Here is a 17,006-nt window from a genome sequence, read left to right as displayed (position 1 = left end):
TTTTTCCAACTGCGCACCAGACAGAAGCCTGGCAAGGGGAGCGACTGGAAGACCATCTGGCAACCCTACTCACGGAGTCTGAGAAGCTAACAAATGGAAGAGACCTGCTAGGTTATCCAGCTCACCTCCAGGCCAATGTATATTCTCTGATTGCTGTTGTTTTGCCCAGTCTAGATTTAAATATTTCTCATCACTTCTCTTAGAGTCCGTTCCCCAGCTTAATAGATATCTCACTCGTAGGAAGACTTTCCAGACATTCAGACTAAATTCCCCCTTTCTTAATTTCACCCCATAATTGCTATTAATACCAATCTTTATTATACTAAATAATTCCTTTCCCTTGAGTGTTTTCCATTAAAATATTTGAAGATAATTATGAAGTGCCCTGTCCTTCCTCACCACCAGTAGCTAAGTATACACTTCCCTATAATCTCTTTTCTTGTCATTCACTTGAGTTTCCTTATCAATTTTGTAATGCTTTTCAGAAGTCTCTCCCATTTAATCTATTTTTAATAAAGCACATTTCCAAAACAGGTCATATCAGGGCCATAAAAAAAAAGGAAGAGAGTCTAAAACATCCCTGTGCAGTACTGTATGCAGCCATAAGTTATACCAGCAAAAAGGTCAGTGTATTACATTACCAACTCTGTCTAACTTGCTTTCTACTATTGCCCTTAAGCTTCCTTGCATTTTACTGTTTCCAGTTTTCTCCCTCCAACTTGGTATCTCTGTTCAAGCCAAATACTTGTTATCTCCTGCCCTGTTAAACTATGGCTCAGAACATTCTGCCATCAGTGCAACCAATGCCAGGCAGCTTCTCTGTAATGGAAAAATCTAGGGCTAGCTATCTAAACAAGTCTAAATTTTATCTTTAAATCAAACCGAACAAGCTTTCCTTAAGTTATGGGTGGCATGAGAGCACAAAAAGTATGTTTATAATATATACAAACAGAAATAGCTATTATTTTGGGTCAGAAAATGAAGATCAAATCAGCTCAAAAGCATGATCTATGAAGAATACAGAAACTGCTCAATGCACAAATGTAAGTATGTGCAATGTACCAAATACAACAATAATTTAAAACTACTACATTCTGCGTAACTGGTGATCACTTACTACATTGGTAGAATTTTCATAATGTTGACTAGAAAATATTAACATGTATCAGGAAAGAAAAAACTAATTCCTTGAAATATTAGCATGACTAACTAAAATTCAAGATTTCATAAAACAGTCAGTTATCTTTATTAAAGTTGGTACAATTACAAATGATACAGAAAAAAATAACTTAGTTTCCTTATTACAATAGTAACAAATGACACAAGTTTGAGACACCAAGGAGATCAAAATAAATATGCTCATAAATCACAGTTCCAATGTTAATATTTTAGGCTTAGCATTCCTGTATTTTTTTTAAAAACCAACTACTGACTTGGCATGATACAGCTGCCGGTCACTTGAAACAGGAAACAAATCTAAAACATGAAAGGAAGTATGCTGACCAATCAAAACCTATATTCCAATTTTGGAGGTAAAGAAAACTGCATAGCAAAAGACATATTTAAGTCGGGCAAAAAAAGCAGATTGACAAACATCTGTTGGGCCAAATGTTACCTCGGTTTAAAATATAGCACTGTTTTGTTATTAAAATGAATGGTATGAAAAGCACTTTGCAAATCTATAAAATTAAGTCAGCACAACTTTATTTTGGGGGGAGGGGGCGAGAGAAGGGAAAAGAGGTGTATTTATATTAACATAAGATGCAACAAGCCCAATTAAGCCCATTGTGCTAGCCACAGAGCAAATGCTTAAGAGACACTGTTTACTCACACTTTCAATTTAAATCCAAACATTTAACTCTTGTCACCAGTAAATAACCAACGCCATGCTTGTCTATACACTATCTTGCATATCTTTTCCTAATGAACCCATATAGGTAATACTCTCAATTTACAACTTAGATTGTAAATCTAAACTGACACACCTTAAAAACATGTTGTAAACAAATAACTTGCAATACTGAAACACCTTAAAACTGTTTAAAGATCAATGATTCTAGGTAAGCAATTTGTTACCAGTTTTGTGCCCTGTGTCCTTTCCACTCCACCTCCATTTATCCCAGCTCAAACAATACAAAATAGTAGGTATGTTTACATTACAAGCTGCTTTTAGCAGTGTGTAAAGTACAGATCTGAGTAGGACATACTGGTATAGCCAGTGACACATGGGTTAGCAAGTATAATAGAGACATAGCTGAATGGTGTGGGTATGTGTCTCACTACATACCCTACACGGCTCTTACTCCACTCTTGTGCACATGCAGTATAAGCCAGGCTTTAATTACACAACCACGTACTATTTTTGCCACAGGAGATCTTGCGACAGTGAATCTTGGGTTACATTTCAGGCTTTGAAGGGGAATGTACTCGAACATAAATAAAAAAATAAAATCCTCTCTCCATTCCACTCAGGGATGACCCTTTCTGCCCTGTTTCCTGCAACTTCTCTTTGTTCCTTTCCCACCACTGGCTCTTTGTTCCATTTCCCTTCTCCTTCCCTACACAGTCCCACACTCCACTCTTGCTTGTCACCCCCACCTCTGGAGTTTTCTGGACTGTACAATATAGTAAAGGGGCCTGTCATCTAGAGGACCACTGCCTCAGTTACTGTAGAAGTTGGTAGACGTGTACTAAATGAGGGAAGGGATTTCAGGAAGAGAAAGGACAATCTTGTAGTTAGGACAGTTGAATGCTGTCCTAGAGAATTGGATGGTATCCCTGCCTCTGACACTGAGTTCCTGTGTGATGCTAGAGAAGTCACTTAAGCCAAACTTGTGACAAGTGGTCACTACTTATGTGTTCCTCATTGTCTGGAGGCCAAACATGGTAACTTGGGTCTGATCTGTAGAAGTGCTGAGCACTCACAGCTGTAATAGAAGTTAATGAGGGCTCTTCTTGAATATATAAAGTGATAATATAATGCTAGGTACTCTGAAAAACCAGGTCCTAATCATCTCCAATTTAGTACACAAAATTAGTAGACACTGCTGACCTTAATCTCTGTGCCTCTGCTCCACATACATATTTGGGAAGTACTGCCACTTCCTCACCTCACAGGAATGTTGTAAAGACAAATTAGCTCATGTCCGTGAAGCACTCAGTTTCTATAGAAATTAACACCATAGAAAAGCCCTTGAGGAAATAATAAATTTATTTCCAGAGCCAGGTTTGATTAGTGGGCAGTAAATAAGGCCTGTGGACACATACTGAACAATGATGAGAAAAGAAAACATTGAAATAGCTGCTCATAATCTTTCGAATCTCTCCTTAAAACTTCCCCTTGCAATTGAGAACAGAAACTTGCAGTGGGGGACAGTATGGTACACTACTTTATGTCCTTTACCAAATACAACCATGCTACTACCACCAAAATGGTGGAGTGCTTGGACAAGATCGGCTCTTGGAGGAGGACCCGCTGGTGGGAGCTGAACCCAAACAAGAGAGAGAATGCTGGTGAGCAAAGGAAAGTCCTTTGAAGAGCCTACAGCCACAATGCAGTCCCCAATGATTGTAGAGAAACATCTCCACTTGGTCATTTCTTCCATAGTATAGGAGCACTCTTGGATTCCTTGCTGATGCTAAGTTCCCACACATCAGCACTTGTGAGTAGCACTTTTGCCATCTCCATTTGGCTAGCAAATTCTGATGGATGAAGACTTGGCCTCCATTATCATGCTTTTGTCACCTCTCAGCTGGATTACAGCAAAGCAGTATACCTGAGCCTGAAGCATTCAGCAGCACTTCGGAAACACCAAGTAGTACAGAACATTGCAGCAAGTCTCCTCAGAAATAGAGGGTCCCATAAACACATCAACCCAACCTCTGCTCGCTATGCTGGCTTCCCATACAATTTTGAATCAAGTTCAAGATTTCAGTCCTTTTCTTCAAAGTGCTCCATGGCACAGGGTAGCTAAAAGATCATCTAAAGCTCCTGGACGAAGACCATAGTCAAACTACATTCTTCCTCTGGACCAATGGAACTCACTACAAGAAGAATAATTTTTTTCTGTGCGGGAGACAGAAATCTTCTCAGGAGCAGTCCACAACTCTAAAATTAGCTCCCCCAGGAATAAGGACAACAAAGTTACCACTTTCCGCTCTAAGAACAAAGCACAATTCTTTGACCTTGCCTTCTCTAACAAACATGTGTTTATATATGAACAAACAAAACCCCCACACCCTATTGTGTGCAATAGAGTATCTAAGATACTCTATTGCACACAACTCTCCCTATGAGAAAAGGCTGACAGAACAAACATGACTGATGCGTAGTCATGCTCTTAAACTCCTGAAAGGTGCTCTGGTATCATTGTGATGAGCATGATACAAGAACGTATATGGTAGTCACAGAGTCATCCCTATCAGGATACAACCCTCCCCATTCTTAGGACCTGCCCCCCACTCCACCCATTATCCCAAGCCCCTGCCCTTCTCCATCCCTCTCCTGCCTCCCATTTCATCCCTTTTCCTAGTCCCTGTACCCTGAGTGATGCTGGGAACTGGACAGGTAGAGCAGGACCAGCAGCACTGCTACCAGCCCCTGCTCTTGCATGAAGTAATCTCATTTTTTTAAATCACCTTAGAAGTGTAGTTGATAAAGGTGATAGATTTGACCAGGGCTTTTTTTGTTTAATTAACAAAAAAAAAAGTGCCAGTACTCCAGGGGAAAGTTGTTGAGCTCTGACTGGAGGTGCCGGTACTGCATCTGGAGGTGCCCATATGCGTACCAGGCAGTACCATCACAAAAAAAGCACAAACACACACAATATACTTTTATAAAGGTGCTCGCCTTGGTACTGCACAACATTTTGATTAACACACTATAATGATATATAATATGGAGTACATTAATGGATTAAAATTAGCTAATGGCTCTTAAAACTTAATTGTAAATGGAGAATCATCACTGAGTGGGTGAGACTCCAATGAAGTCCTAAAGAGACCAGTTCTTGACTCTACGCTATCACATTTTTATCAATGACCTGAAAAAAAGTCATCAGTGAAAGTTTGCAGATGACGCAACAATTGGAGGAGTTGTAAATAAGGAATGGAACTGGTCAATTCAAACCTGGGTGCAAGCAAATTGTGCATTTTAACATGACTGAAGGCATGTCGACATAAAAAAAAATCTGTTATTCAATTCAACTTTGAGCATGCAATTTTGCATGTCCCCACTAGGTGGCTGGTCAATGGAGCACATCCTCATTGCCAAGGTTACATCGACTCAAGGTAGCTATCTCACAGCACCTGCAGCAAACTGGAATTCAGGGGTAGGGTCCCAATGCCTGATGGGATGAAAACATTGTTGTAGGTGATTATGAGTGCATGTCATCAGCCTCCCATGTCTGCAGCTCAGAACTAGCCTTGTCCTGAGGTATGCTCATCTAAGCTTTTCACACGGAATTACGGTGTGTCCTCAGTGTAGCCCTTACTCCCTCTTACTCCCCCTCCCCATGTCTTGTGTGAATTCTGACATAGATATTAGCATTTTGCTGGTTCAGAACTCTGCCTCCACAGACTCTTTCCTCCACACAGCTATCAGATCCACTGTCTCCAGAAGCCTCCATGCTGGTGGTGTTTGACACTCTGGGCATGCATGTTCAGCTGTGCCAGTGAGCTCTCCATGCTGCTCCAATGGGAAACAAACATTCACAAGTGCTGAGGGTTTTTCCAGCTCACCTGGCTGAAGAGCAGTGAAGTTCAAGGTGCTTCTCAGAGCATTCACAATGGAGCATTCTGAGGTCACCATCAGGAGGCCAGTAACTCCGAATTAGAAGATACAGTATTTACACTGCCCTGAATTCTAGATTTTGCCTTAGGCTCAGTCAGGTGAGCTACAGCAATCGATTTTAAAAGCCCTTTAGATCAAGGGAGTGACACGGCAGTGTAGTCACACATTAGAAATTCAACCTGATGTTGAATATTAAGCTTGTAGCATAGACCAGCCCTAGTTTAAATGTATACATCTAGCAACAATGCTAACCAGATGGGGGACTCTATCGCATGAAATAGTGACTCCAAAGAAAGACTGAGTATATCTGATAGAGAATCAGGTGTACATGAGTTCCCAGTAAGATGCTGTGCCAAAAGACCTAATGTGATCCTGGGATGCAAGAACAGGAAACTACCAAGGAAGTGAGGTTATTTTACCTTTGTATTTGGCACAATTCAAGAGGAATGTTGATAAGTTGGACAGGGACCAGAGAAGAGTCAACAAAATGATTAAAAGATTAGAAACCATGCCTTATAATGAAAGACTCAAACCCCCACAATCTTAACAAAAGGAAGATTAAGGATTGACTTGATTACAGACTATATGTATCTACATGGGGCTTTTCAATCTAGACAAGAAAGGTGTGCGTCAGTCCAATGACTGGAAGTTAAAGAGACAAATTCAAACAGGAAAGAAGGCATACACAGGGACAGCGAGTTACATGGGCCCTTGGTGCCCGGGCTTCAGGAATATTCCTGGCCTGAGGGTCCTGTTCCAGCAAAGTTCAGAACAGAGTCTCTTCCCTCAGCCCCACTTACTACCTCCACACACCTCCCCCAGTCCATCCCCTGGCCTACCTACCATCCCCAGGCTACATAAAACATCTCTAGTGTACCCACTGCTGTCATTAACAGTACAGCAGCAGCTTCCTACCCACTCACTCCATGTGGCTGTTGGCATGTCCTTATGGGTGTCTCCACACAATGCCACCACCCCAAACACCCTTGCAAATGGGAAGTTGCAGGAGGGGTGCTTGCAGTCATCAGCATGCTGAGACCCCACCCCCACCTAGGAGCTTCTGCCAGAGGAGACACCAGGTTAAGTGCCACACCCTCCACCCCCAAATTCCTCCCAGATTCTGCACACACCCCACTCCCTCCTGCATGCCAAATCCTGCCCCAGCCCAGAGCCTGCACCCAACTCCTTCCCACATTCCCTCCCAGAGCCTGACCCCTCACCCACTCCTTTAAAAAAAAAAATCAGTCCACAGTGCTCAGCCCTTACCCCTTCTGCACCCAAACTCCCTCACAGCACCTGCACTGCCTCCTACACACCAATCCCCCTCCCCAACCTGAGCCTGTCCGCAACACCCAAACATCATCCCAGAGCCTGCATCACAGACCCTCTCATTCTCCTCCCCCACCTAAGGCTCTGGGAGGGAGTTTGGGGAGTGAGTTTGGGTGGGAGAGAGGTGCATGCTCTGGGTACCACCAAAGTTTCCACTAACCTGCTACCCCTGCTTAAAAGTGAGCACCAGAAACCATAGGAACAATTTGCCAAGGGTTGTGATGGATTCTCCATTGGTGACCATTTTTAAATAAGATTGTTATAAAAAAAAAAAAAGATTCTCTAAGAATAATTTGGGGGAAGTTCTGTGGCCTGCATTATATTAGTTGATCACAGATATTCCTCCTGGCCTTGGAATCTATGAAGTGTTAAGAAGGAAGATGGGGGGAGTTTGAAATTGTGTTGTAAGATGCTGCTCTTGACTACAGAAACACTTGTGTCCTGTGGAAACCTTTTTTAAAATACCTACAACTTTGGGCTTGCCTTATAGTTCACCCTGGTGATCCAGTTTTAAAATCTAAGCTGGAAGCAAGTTCACACATTTTCCCCTTCCCTCAATTACTCCTTTTTGAATAGTACCAAGTTCATGAGGAAGCATATTACAGGGTCAAATGGTATTATTATTGTACATGGCCAAGTGCTCTATAATGCAATCTGTCTATCACAATTCATTTGTAGCACTATTCATTTCTACAAAGAAATCTGGGCTGCAATGAAAGGTCACTTACGCTAAACAAGTCATGAAGATTGATGGTTAAAAACCTTTCAGAATCAATCACATTTGTTAAAAATCATGGATAAAAGGTATTTCATCTATGCAACTTGAGTCTACAAGGGCTCTTACTCTTTATTCATGAAACAAATAGAAGCTTGGATTTGGACTACACATTCACATTTGTTTTCTAGTTACCTTTTACATAGCTTGACTCTTAGGATAATTGATTCCTCTACTCCTCCCAATGCAAAACAAAAACCTAATTTATTGGTTTAGATTCGCCTGAGGACACAGGACAATTTTATGATCCAGAAACAGGCTACTTTCATCCATAGAAACTACTGATAACATAACTGTGATGTTATTTTGTGTGTGAAATTGATTAAAGCTCTGCGATTAACTATGCATTCACTGTTACCTGAAAATATACATGATGTCTTGCTTGCAATTTCACCCACACCACTGTATTAAAACCAAGCTAACTTATCCCTTTGCAGAATAGTCTTATTTCCTAATACTCTACAGTGGGCAAACAAAGTAAAACTGGATAGGTCTTTATAATTAGAATGCTCACAATCAGATTCACTTATAATTTTAAAAGGACTCATCTTTTCTTATGATAGGAATTTGACAAGATTCAGTGTGTCAGATGCATTTTGCGAGTATAACAAAACATAGGAAGGGATATAACAAGAGAACTGACTCTTTCCTTCAATTTTTGTATGCAATTTTTATTGCCCAGTCATAAAAGTGCTTAAAGTAAAGAAGTCCTGATGAGCAATGGAAGCTAGCACGTTAGATAAGAGTTTATACAAACCTCAATAATTATTATTCAAAATATCCCCTTGGGCAACATGCAATTTGTAGAATAACAGTCTTGAAAAGATACCAAACATTTTTCTTATACTTAGTTACTATACAGTCTACTGCTCTGAATGTGTAACAAATGCTGTAGGGCTGACATACTTAGTACAGAAGTAAAAGTCCTTAGCTGAAAGAGGATACACAGTCTAAAGTGGTAAGTCAGTAAACAGAAATAATGGACTATATTTCTATCTATGAAGAGTTCTATTGACGTGGTGCTAAATGTTTACACTAGCACATCTGTTTGTGGGCTTGGAACCCATGCGGAAGAGACTTGGGTATGTGGTCACTTGCAAACTAGGAAAGAAGGCAGAGGGAAAAAAATTATGGAAATCTATAAACATATTTTGGTGGGTCCTTAAACACTTTTTCTGATAGCAGAGCACACAAATTGAATTTCTCCAAATTTAGAACCAAATTATATCATCTACATTTGAATGCACAAAGGCCACTGCACAGATTGCCCCATGTTGCTGTGCAAAACGATAGGTGGCTCAGATACCTCTCCAGCAACATTTCCTGCCTTCCTCCAGATTCCAAGAGGAGTTCCATGGGTCCTGGGATACAGATAGGGAAAGGGTCAGGGAGACAGTTAATTCTCTACCAACCCAGCATGGACCAGGATGAAAAAAAAATAACATTCCCATCTGTTTATATGCCTTTTCCTTTCCTTCCAGGAGAAACCACACTGCTTGGGTGCCGGAACTAGAGCTTCCAGAGACCTAGATGCAGCACTGAGGTATATGATCTCCACAAAGATGCCATTAGCCTTTCATAAGAGCCTTTTCACAGCTTCAGCCTATTTAGTCAATCCCGTGTATTGCTTTTATATCCAAACTTCTTTTCTGTTTATTAATATATATATATAAAAAGTATGGAGAAATACCAAATGCAGTCATTCAAAACCTGAAGCGGGGCTGACCTTTAGAAATCCCCACTTCTAGAAAAACCACCCTCACTAGCCACACCCTGCCAATAACAAACAAGATTCTGGCTCCGGGAGTCCTTTTCCACAGCAAAGAGCTTTATCCCCTTATTTCCTTCCAAATAAAGCAAAAAATCAAATCCTGTTTAGTAGAAACAAAACATAGTAAACGTTTGAGATTTTTTTTTAAACACTCGTTTCAGTGTTCTTTCTTTTTCTTCCTTTTCTCCCCAGCTGGAGCAAAACTAAAAGGTTTTTTACATGTAGCTGAGGAAACACTCCTGTTCATCATCAACAACTGACCCTGATGTATGCCAGACACACACTGGCTCTCTTTCTCTCCGAGTTGTCCCCAACACACTTTGATTAGTATGAATTGCCAAATGTGGCTATAACGTATATTCATAATGTAGATGCTACAATTAAATGAGTTTCTCCCACTCACAATAATGCACCACCGGGTCCCTGCCTGATCATTTAGTATGTTTCCTAGACGAGCTGCTACAAACATCTTTAGAATCCCCTGTCACATAACTTGCTCATCATGGAAACTTCCACTCTGTACCAGCATCGCACCGGCAATGATGCCAAAGACATTTTACAATGATTTTGTCAACAACTCGGCAAAGGCTGTGCAGAGCCATCACTCTCTTTAAATATTAAAAGCAACCCAACCATACCATGATTATTTCATCACAAGGCTTGAAAAAAAATAACTGTATAAGAGACCAACTCACACGGCTGCTGTCTTTCCCACTGATCAAGGCTAAACATAGTCGTGGGAGGTGATGAAAACTTACCTCCACAACAACAAAAAATTTACTTGAGAAATATGATCTCAAAAATCCCATGCAAGGACCTCCTCGTCTTTAAACCTGACAGTAACACTTGGGAGGTGGTTGTAATTTAATAAGACTTAATTGACTCAGGTTCTAAAAATACTCTTAATACAAACGTTTAGCCAGACTAACATCTGTCTACAGCTGTGCCCTCGGCCAAGCACTAGGTAAAGTCAACGTCCCCAGTTAACATGTATTTGTATTTTTCCCCGCGGAGGAGTGAGCGCGCCAGGAAATCACTTACCCAGAGATGAGGGTTTCCTCTTCAGCTATTTCACTCGTTAGCTTTTAAAACGTGTAAGTGTGGTTGAAGTCGTACCCCCCCGCCCAACACACACACACACCCTCACCCTCCTGCTCCGCCTGGTGCCTAACTCCTGAGTCAGTCACTCCTCCAGCCGGTGGCTGTGTCTGCCTGTGACCTGGATTCCCCCCGCGCCCCCACCGGGAGCCGCAGATACAGCAGCAGCGTGGAAAGGAAGGGAAAGGCGAGTGGCCAGGCGGCGCACACAGGAGGGCAGCGGCGCTGAGCCTGCCCCAGCCCTGCGGCGCTAGAGCGGGGAAGCCAGGCGACGGAAAGGGACCGCGAAGTGCGGCCAAGCCAGAACGGCGGGAGCCTGCGAGGATCCCCCGCGCCACGGCCGCCCACGCCCCAGCACCCCGAGGGCGGGCGGGCAGAGCCGAGCCGAGCCGCTCCCTTTCCTGACCTGCCGGAGGGGGCTGCACGTCTCAGCACCCGGCCTCTCGTTCTCGCTGCGAAGCTATAAAGCCCCAAACAAAGCGCCACCGGATTATGTAACGCGCAGCCCCGTGCATGGCTCCGCTCTCCCTCCCGGCGGGGAGACTTTGCGTTTGCAATTCCCACCCCGCCGCTGGGAGCTGGGCATACGCAGCGGGGGAAAGCAGAGCGGACAGGCCAGGTACGCCCGGGGTCCCACGGCCAAGCGCCTGAGCCTCACCTATCTCCGCCCGCGCCTCCCACGGCACGTTGCAGACCACTTGTGGCTATGCGAGCTCTGCGCGGCCCTAGCTCCCCCACAACTCTCGGGCTGGGCTCCAGCTTCCTCCTTTCCAGCGGACAGGGAAATAACCAACTACCTGATCTACACCAGGGAGCCCCTCGCCTCCCTGCAGGGGGCTAGATTGAAAGGGCAGAACAACGTTCACGGCTCATCTCTCCGCCGCAGATCCTGCTCCCCCTGAAAATCAGTTATTCAAATGTTACCCCAGAGAAGCATCCGGCCCTGGTTACGGCATCTTTATGGGACTAATTAATACTTACCTCGCAAGCAGCTGTATGTATTATGAGACTCTATTTAGTCAATTCTTGTATTACCCTGTCACCATGCTGTATAAGGGATATTCGAGTTTCTTTTAAAAATACCCTAATAAAGTTTTAAAATAATAAGAGAAAAAATAAAGCAATTATAGCAATTTAAGCACTGTCAGAATTCCCCAGATAGAGCTAAAATTGTGATTATCAGAAATGTTTCAAGGAGAAAAGGTGTACACAAAATGTTTTGATGGGATCTTAAATATTTTTTTAAATGTATCTGAGGCTTAAAGAAACATCAGGTCTGGCATTTTACTTTTTTAATGTCTCACAACTGAACAGAGATCGAGCTGGAGATACTAATTAAGACTCCTATCCTGGTGTTAAGGGACGAATAAAAAGAAATCGTACCGATGAAATCATAACTAAATAACTTTGCATAGATCTGCCAGCTCCTCAGCAATCCGCTACATAATACTGCCAGAGCTGCACCGGAGGAGAATATACATTCCTGAACACTCAGCGGCTACAGATAGACAGCAATAAAATTGCGATTATTATTTGTAACTGCCTCCCCCTCCCCCCGAAAGACACGTCATGCATGGAACAGTAGAGATTAGCCCCGTCCGATTTTCTTTAGTACAAACATATAATCTAAGCGCTATTTCACATACTGCGGGATTTTTCTGGACTGTTACAATGAATTTCCGACCTGTGTTTCAGAAAGGTAAAACATGTTCACAAGTGCAATCAACTGCTTAGCAACTTTGCCATCTCGTGGCACCTCTTGGCGGGGAGGCAGTGTGTCCCCGTCTGAGTCTGAACGATGAACCTTTGCTTTAAGGCAGCCTGAAGTCGCTGCACCTCCTACAGGTGCACGATGAAGGATATAAGGGAAGAGGATTCTAATTGTTGTATCAGTGGCCCCTGCTGGCCAGCTGATGAGGAAGTTTGAGTATGGGACAAGGAGACAGCTGGAGGGCCTATGACCTAGGAAAGTCACCGTGGCGCCCAGTCATGCCGTAGTACTGCAAGACCCCAAACCAGGCTAACTTATCTTCAAATTGTGTAGCTAGTCTAGCGCTAGCCCTGCACTGGAGAATAGGCACGTTATTCATGAGAACAGTCACAAAGCTGCTAGTTCTGCAAACTTATCTACAAACGCTTTATTCCAGCAACGTTTATTTCATCAGGCTATTATAACTGTATTGAGCCCAAAGGACAATGAATTTATGCTGACAAGTCCTTTGCGTCTAGTTGTTTTTTATATATAATAAACGGGGCTATAAATAGAGCGCTGAATTTCTTTGACCGGAAGCTAAAAAACACCTGGGTATTCTGTCAGAACACGAGGAAATGTCCCAAGAAAACTTTATTGCAGGTTTTAGCACGCAGTTCCTCTGCCCAGTTTGTGTGGGCTAATGTTTGCTTGGTAACAACAAATAAGGTTGTTTGAAGATGCAGGACAGTGGCTTTCAGTTGTGCACAGAAGGAATTGCTGTAGAGAAAATGACAATACTGTACCAATACTGATTCCTTATATACTAAAGAGGGAGGAGAGGAAGGTCAGAGTGAAAATGGGTCTAGCATCTTCTAAATAAAAACCCACTTTAGTCAGTAAGGTGACATCTAAAGTAATAGGTATGAAAGAAACAACTATTTTTAAAAGTAAGATTGGTTGTTTTCCCTGAAGAAACTATAGGAATGTTAAACTCTACTTGCAATTATAAATCATTTAATGCAAATCATTGAATCCAAACAGAAATTTACAGACTCACAAGGATGTCTCATTTTGCCAGGAATGAGTCATGTACAAATAAAATGAAATCAACCAAGAAAAGAACTCTCATACCATGTGTATGTGGGTGATGCTTTGAAAAACTCCTGAATATTTAAATTCTACAGCAGCCAGCAAGATAGATGTGTGATGAACCGGCCATAGTGAACGCTGGTAATTGGACAGTAACCAATCAATGTTCATTCTATCTATCCAACAGCAACATCAGTTTTTTTAGATAGAAAAGATGGATGAGGTAATATCTTTTACTGGACCAACTTATGTTGGTGAGAGAGGCATTCCCAGCTCACACAAAGCTCTTCTTCAGGTCTAGAAAAGAGTGTCACAGCTAAATACAAAATGGAATAGATTGTTTATCATAAGTAGTTAACACATTTTCCAAGTGCACAAAGCACATACCATATATATTTGTGTTAGTCCCTATGATGCCACAGGATTATTCATTGTTTTTAAAGTTACAGACCTTCTGAGACATTTTTCAAGGGCCCATTCAAGGTGAAGGGGTCCGAATATCACCTCTCATCACAGGCGGAGAAGGAGAAGAAAGGCAGCTGGGTTGTGGGATGTTTGTGGGTTACACCAGTGGTTCCCAAACTTTCTTATACCACGGAATGGCAAACCCATTGGCGGACTGGTAACATTTTATTTGCATATTTACATATGCAGATAAAATTTTACTGGTTTGCCAGGGGGCCTCCGTGAACAGCCAGCTTCAGCAGGGGCAGCCACCCACCATGTGGAAACTGCCGGAGCTGAAGCCGGCTACTGTGTGGCGGCTCAGGGAGGTTGGGGTGTACCCCAACCCTGGCCCCCAGAGCTGCTGCAAACAGCAGGCTTCAGCTCCCACAGCCGCTCACTACGTGGCGGTTGCTGGAGCTGAAGCTGGCTTTGTGCCGCAGCTCAGGGGGTTGGGTTGTACCCTAGTCCCAGCCCCAAAAGCTGCTGTGCACAGCTGCCTTCAGCTCTACCAGCTGCCACAGTCCAGCAGCTAACTGTTTGTGGCCTGCCACCAGTTCACAGTCCGGCGCTTGGGAACCACTAGGTTAGAGAATGTATAGACTGTTGTAATAAGACATACATTCAGTGTCTATTCATTCCATGATTTTTAGTGTTTAGCAAAATTATGAATTTAAGCTCCCAGGCTCATCTTTTGAAAGTGTTGTGCAGGTTACCTTTAAGAGTGAGGACTTGATAAAAGCTAAAACCCTCATATCACTAGCGGGTGAACACTTTTCACAAAGAAATCACTCTATATCTGACCATATCATTTCCTTGTGAGAGTTAATTTGAGAATTCAGTAATTGTCTGGTTTCTCCCATGTAATTGTGATTAAGTATTTAGTACACATGGGCCATGTCTACATTGTGCTTTCTTGCGCAAGAACATATGCAAATGAGGCACATTGATGAATATCACCACACCTCATTTGCATACGTAATGAGTCGCTATTTTGCACAAGGAGCTTTTGCAAAAGAAGGAGCAGTTTATACTGCTCCTTCTTGTGCAAAACCCCCCTCTTGCACAAGAGCCATTCTGCCTGAAAGTAAGCAGCAGAACGGCTCTTGCGCAAGAGCAGATTTTTGCACAAGAAGGAGCAGTATAGACTGCTCCTTTTTTTGCAAAAGCCACTTGCACAAAAATGGTGGCTCATTAAGTATGCAAATGAGGCATGGCGATATTCATCGCCATGCCTCATTTGCATATGTTCTTGCGCAAGAAAGAGCAATGTAGATGTAGCCTTAGTGAGGTACACCACACCTTGTAATATTCATATGTAGGACCCAGGGACCTTGAAAGGTTTGTGGTGAGGGTGTTGATCATTATAGCAGTGGAGATATATCTGCAGGTTTTGCATACAGTTCTGTCAGGCCTTGTCTTCACTCTGCAGAAGATCGATACTGCCGCAATCGATCTTCTGGAGGTTGATTTATTGAGTGTAGTTAAGACTTGCTAAATTGAACTTAGAGGGCACTCCCCGCCCCCGCCAGTGGCTGGTGTTCCTGCTCTTGTGACGAGTAAGGGAAGCCAACAATAGCGTTTGCTCCCGTCGACCTCCAACTGTAGAGACGATGTCATGCTCAGTTTAAGGTAAGCAAACTCCAGCTACGTATTCTACATTGTGTACCTTAAGCTGAGCTTCTGGGTCTAGTGTAGACCTGGCCTCAGAGTCTGGTGCTGCTATGAGCTAGTGTATCCTTATCTTTAGAGGACTTCTTTCTGAGGAGTTTGGAGATCAGAAAAGATTTTTTTCAGGATCGGGTTCCCAACAAGTATGAGTTGTAAGAATTGTTTCATAGTATCTTCTGTGGGTTCCACTGTGGGGACAGCAGATGACAGCTAGGGGTATGTGTTCAGGGAGGGGGTATTTCTGTATTGAAACAAGTTCTCTCAGGTATGTGGGTGGCCTGTTCCACACCGTGATCTAATTCCCTGATGGAGCATCTGGCCATATTAGTAAATCAAACAAAATTAAATACAAAAATGCAAAATGATATCATTAATAATTTATCTCTTTATTTAAGGTTTAGCTAAAGACATGAGTTAGGGTGAGTTAAGAATGAAGTTTTCAAAACAAAGAAACAAAAAAATTCTTGCCCTAAGAACTCAAAGAACTGGCCCCAGAGTGTACATATCTTAATCTGATTCTGCGACAAACCAGTAGAAAATCGCAGATCATGCAGCTCCACTGAACTAGGTTTTTCCTTGGATGACATAAGGTTCCTTTGGGTATAAAAGCTTTCTTCCTGCCCTCACAATCTAAAGGGAACACCTGGGGTTTGTTTTTTACTTATTCTGCTTGTGTAGCTCCCATATCTAGTTTCTTTATGGTAGGTTTGTCCATTGGCAATGTCCTCACCTTCCACCCTCCGCTGCTCTTTGTCTCGCTTATTCTGGACTCTCAGTCATGACTAGGATCAGAAAATAATTTCTTACTAGGAGTTTCCTGCCAAATCTGCCTCTAATAGAGTTTGACATAAATGGATTTTCATCTTCCTTACAGATATTACCCACCCCATGTACTTTGGTTTTTACTCGACTGTTTGTAATACATGCCAATAAAATTTGATCCAAGTAAGTAGCCAGGTCATGTGATCTGATCTCTTAGTGAACATTTTCTGAAGGGGAGAAAGTCTTAAATCTAATGATATCTACAGGTTAAAGTCTTGCCATTGGATAAACACTCATTAGGCAACACGCAGTAGATATGCCAGTCAGTAGATCAATGCAGCTATCAAGCAATGAATGCTAACCTGGGCAAGTTTAGCATGTATCGTTTAGCCTAAATAAAGGTCTATTTATTTGTAATGAAAGTTGTGGCCAATCTCATCCTAAAAGATGTGTAATAAAATTATCATGGCTAACACTTTGAAAACATAATGGTATTATCTGGAGGACAATATCTATCACTCTTATTTAGGCAAAACTTCTATTATATTCTACAATACTAGCCCTAAGTGATATCTTCAATTCC

General features: G+C 42.4%; 1 protein-coding gene across 15 annotated transcripts in view; it reads right to left on the bottom strand.

Annotated features, from left to right (window-relative positions):
* Positions 1–17,006, bottom strand: part of THRB (thyroid hormone receptor beta) — a 287,386-nt gene that overhangs the window by 254,457 nt on the left and 15,923 nt on the right. For 2 of the 15 annotated variants that reach the window (XM_075922040.1, XM_075922039.1), the window contains exon 1: positions 10,708–13,096. The exons of 6 other annotated variants lie outside the window; for them this stretch is intronic. The gene's annotated coding sequence lies outside the window, so the exon portion shown is untranslated. Of the gene's footprint in view, positions 1–10,361; positions 10,668–10,707; positions 13,097–17,006 lie in introns of those variants that run through there. 7 more of the 15 variants (XM_075922037.1, XM_075922036.1, XM_075922046.1 and 4 more) reach the window with 6 other exon arrangements.

The sequence above is a fragment of the Pelodiscus sinensis genome, chromosome 2 (assembly GCF_049634645.1).
Source record: "Pelodiscus sinensis isolate JC-2024 chromosome 2, ASM4963464v1, whole genome shotgun sequence".
Taxonomy (NCBI): Eukaryota; Metazoa; Chordata; order Testudines; family Trionychidae; genus Pelodiscus; species Pelodiscus sinensis.
The sequence above is the reverse complement of the archived record's forward strand: the minus strand, read 5'-3'. Positions and strand labels throughout refer to the sequence as shown.